The following is a 4,761-nucleotide window of genomic DNA, read 5'->3' as shown; positions in this document are numbered from 1 at the left end:
TTCTCGACGTTGCTGCAGGTACCTAGCCCTCGTAATCGTCAGTCGTGAGGATCGTCCCGGCGGATGGTGTTTGTCATCGTTGTGGTCGTTAGCCTTCACATCTCCCGATCACAGTCGTCCGCAGTCAGTCATCAGTAGACGCTGCGGCACCAAACCCTGAGCCTGTTCCATGATGCCGTTGCCCCGTCTGCCTGCCGTCGGCAGCGACTCGCCTAGAGTGCTGCGGATGGTGGGATACAATCCCAGTTTCACGACGCTACAGGGTAAGAATACTCATGTGGTTGCACGGGTCATTGGTACGTGTTTCGCATCGGCGTATCAACTACAGACTGTTTGTTTGAACGAGCAAAATTCTTATAGTTTTTTTCCATAGTCAGAGCCGGATTAAGCATACCATATGTGGGCTGAAATCAAGTTAAATTGAAGAATTAAACCAGTTTCAATACATTAATAGATTATTGGGTAAGATTTTTATTATGAAATCAATCTCATTTGTCGTGCAACCGTCAAATTGTTTGTCCTTTTTGTCCACCTGCAAATCTTTTTTCCCAGGTTTTTTGTATTTTATAAAATGATGAATAATGTATTCAAAGTCTAGATATTTCACAAATTCTTTTTCAATGCTTACTGTCTAGATGATTGTAGATTATGTTTTAATCATAAAGATCTTAGTGCTTTTTTTTTTTAGTAAATTTAATTGATTTTTAGATCTTTCATTACATAGTACAGTTAGTATCTAAACAATAGAGAAAGATACCTTTAAACAGAAATAATTTTTTGACATTTGGAAAACTCTGTTACATTTAAATCATTCAGTGCAGTAAAATATTCTTAATCTTATTTTCATTAGGTACTAAAAATTAACAATAACAGCGTTGATGAAAAATTTTATAATTCTTTAAATTCTTTACTAAAAATTATCTGGAAAACTAGATAATTCTCCATTTCTTTTTTAAGCAAACTGTTATGTTATATAATTTTTTAATATCAGATGTCTGCATTTTTTTTAGGGCCTTAAGCAATGCGCTTAATTTGATTGTTAGTATATCCGGCCCTGTCCATAGTGTCCACCTAATCTGTATTTCATTTATAATTATTTACACAATTAAGTAGTAATGTACGAGAACAAATTGCTTAAATTTAGGTTCCTCGGGGATTGTTTAAAGTTCGTAGCCAATTTGAATTATCAATATTGTTAGCGTAAAAATGTGAAATATTTTCTACGATAAAACTGCAATAGTTGGGACATTAGCTAAAGAAAATTACAATGCATATATTATATGTTATTATTATCTACAGTAGTACAAATTTTGTACACACATTTTTTTTATGCAAATGACAACACACAATTTCATAAACAATATTCGAGACTCATAATATAAAATGTATTAAAGTTTACATTTCTTATCTAAAACATATATTTTTTAGGTACATTCATTTTAGGTATATTCTGCTTACAAACTTTTGTAATTAACTTTTGGAATATAAGATTCTAATAATAAATAGGTATGTATAATATTCCAGAGGTGCAATCAGCTAAATCCAGGTTGTGCTATGGTAATAATTAGGGCTAGGAAAATAAAGCACTAAAAACCTACAACAAAGGAATTGAAAAATTGCCAATAATGCTACAAAAAAGCATTTTAACCAAGAAAATGCAACTAAAAAAGACTTGAACATTTTTAAGTTTAGCTGGAAAATATTTTTGATATCAAAACATAATTTATTTAACACATTTTTATATGTTAACACTAAGTAATTCTTAGAACAACTAAGCAACATTTATAAATATTGAAAAAAATAAATTAAAAAATGTTTTATTAAATGTCGATAAATGTCAACGTATTACATAACCACTACTCCCCACTCGATAATCATTTTGACAAAATCTAAGAATCTATTTTCAGAAATATTTTCCGACAAGGCGATAATATTTCACTACGAAACATGAAATAAGTAGGTATATAATAATACAATTAAAATAAATTAATAAATAATAATTTAGATAAATATGTACGTACAATGTTCTAAAAATGTTAAATATGCTTATAATTAACAAAAACTAAATAAAAAGCTAATAAACTGACAAAAAAGTACCAAAAAGCATTTATTTATGAATATCATAAGAAAATGCAAAAAAAGCAAAATCAAAATTGCGTATTTGAACTCTGTGATGAATGAATCGAATTTTGAATTTGATTAGCGATGTCGTGTTGTACTATGAAAGAAAATGCAAATGCTTCAAAATCCTAGCCCTAGTAATAATCTAATACTACTATATATGCCTATTAAAAACAAACAGTTTATTTTAGTTTAATTAATTTTGTCAATATAAAATAGTATTATATACATTAAGTACTTATATCATATATTTTGACAACACATATATTTTATCAGAAGGTTGGCATAATAAAACTGACTTTTAACTACTCATCCTAGTCTATTAAGTTATACTCTGTAGGTATTTAAATAGAAGCCATTATGCTATTTGAGCCAATTGAATTGCAGTCAAGATTTATTTATGAAAAATAAAATATAATTAATGATTATAATATAATAAATAGGGGTATACCTAACTATAGTTGAAATGTACTTTTATGAACTATATATTAATCAATTTTAGTTTTTTCAAATTCTGCGTTACATTAAAAATACAATACATTAGATAAAAAAAATTAAATTATAGGTACACACTAAACTATAAGGCTTAATGTAGCAAATTTAAATATTTATTTATAATTACCCCACTGATAATAAGACAATTATTTGGGGCAATAAAAGAATTTTTTTTTAAAAATAAAAAATTGTACTCTTAACATTAATTACAGATAAGTGTGATTGATTATAATAAAATATATCATTATAGATATCATTTAAGTTAAATAAAATTTAAATTTAAAATGTCTTATTGCCCCATTTTTATCTTATTACCTTGCTCTCCCCTGGTATATTTTAATGAAATAAAATAATACATTTTTAATATGAGTATAAATGAATACATACTTATAAACTAAATTTCAGAATGTCAAATTTGAAAGTTCAATCCCAAAAGAGGCAAGAAACGTGATTAGAACTTTCCATTACATTTTGTAGAGAATAAACAAAAGTTTGAAGGTGCTACATTAATGTAAATATTGAATTTTCTTACCATACTATTGACATTGCATAAACAATTATAATTTTACTACTTAATATTTTTAGAATTCATCATACACCCGGACATACAACTGATCATATAGTTTTATTTTGGGAAGAAGATATTGCATTGTGCTATGCTGATTGTGTACTTGGAGAGGGAACTACTGTATTTGAAGATCTAACAGAATATTTAAAATCATGACAATTGATTTTAGACTTCAATCCAACTGCTATATTTCCCAGTCACGGCTCTGTAATAAAAGTAATTAAAATATAATATAGTGATTTAATAGGGTTTGAAGATTTAATGTTTAAAGCTAATTTTAATGCATTAACTTAACTTACCAGTTTGATGTTTTAAATAATTTAACTTAAATTCAACTTATTTACCTCGACGTTATCTTAAAATTAACTCATAATTTGTTGAATATTTCTAATTTAGTTTAAATTTTAAATTTTCATATTACCTATCCATAAAAATATTTTCTTTATTACTGTTTATAATAAAGTTATTTTAAAATTATAAGTCTGGAATATCCAGCGCCACGGTAGTTCGGGCGGGCTAAGTAAAAAAAAAAAAAAAATAACTGCACGACAGTGTGTACGTATAGTATATCGAAGCAGGCGTTGCCTATTTAAACTGTGTAAAATACAGGTGAATTTGTTATACAACATAACTAATTTTCTAATGCATCAATATTAACTCCCACTAAACTCCAAAACATCAGAAATATTGTGTATAACGTGCTTTTGTGAAAACTATCAAAATTGTGCGTTTAGAAATTACGTTATAAATGAAAAAGTACTAATTTTTTAATGGAAGTTTATATTAAATTCAGAATCATGGTAGCCGTCGTCGTCGCATTAGCATTGCCAATGTTTATCTAGTCATTGGGGAAAATATGACAAAATGATCAAATTCTAAACAATATTACCATCAACCGTTCTTATAGATTATTGTGTAAATACTCAATATATAATCAGTACTTACACAAACAATTGTTGTCCATACTTTACGCTGTATTTTATAAAACATACTACTTATATAATATAGATAAAAAATATATATACATTATTATTATTTGCATAGATGATAAAAATTAGTGATATCACAACAAAAACCCTTCGTAAACTACGTGTAAAAATGGCTAAGTACAAAAAAAATATAAGGTCTTTAAGCACTATAAATATATAATATCATGAATAAATGCTAAATTGAATTGAAGTAAACTTATTCTGTTTCAATAATTTATTTACTTGGTGAGGACTTATTTAGAATTGTATATAAATATTTTAATAGTCCCTTTCTATTTAATTATTGTGTTCATCACACTTTGTTTCTTTTAAGAAACAATTCCTTGCCAAGTAAATAAATTGTTGAAACAAAATAAGTTAACTTAAATTCAATTTAGCATTTATTCATGATATCACATATTTATAGTGCTTAAAGATCTTATATTTTTTTTGTACTTAGCCATTATTACACATAGTTTACGAAGGGTTTTCGTTAGAAAATATTAGAAAAGAGAATGATGTATTTACAAAGAAATTCAGATTTTTCTTTAATTTTTATGAATGAAAACTAAATTATCATATTTATTATCTGGGGGTTCGATTCTTGAA

At 26.9% G+C, this 4,761-nt stretch overlaps 1 long non-coding RNA gene across 1 annotated transcript in view; it reads left to right on the top strand.

Annotated features, from left to right (window-relative positions):
* LOC103308304 overlaps nucleotides 1-4,761 on the top strand; it is an 8,301-nt gene that overhangs the window by 326 nt on the left and 3,214 nt on the right. The window contains exons 2-5 of the long non-coding RNA XR_510396.3: nucleotides 19-263; nucleotides 374-462; nucleotides 3,022-3,127; nucleotides 3,202-3,400. This is a non-coding gene — a long non-coding RNA (uncharacterized LOC103308304). The remainder of the gene's footprint in view (nucleotides 1-18; nucleotides 264-373; nucleotides 463-3,021; nucleotides 3,128-3,201; nucleotides 3,401-4,761) is intronic.

The sequence above is a fragment of the Acyrthosiphon pisum genome, chromosome X (genome assembly GCF_005508785.2).
Source record: "Acyrthosiphon pisum isolate AL4f chromosome X, pea_aphid_22Mar2018_4r6ur, whole genome shotgun sequence".
NCBI lineage: Eukaryota > Metazoa > Arthropoda > Insecta > Hemiptera > Aphididae > Acyrthosiphon > Acyrthosiphon pisum.
This window is presented reverse-complemented; position numbering and strand designations above follow the sequence as displayed.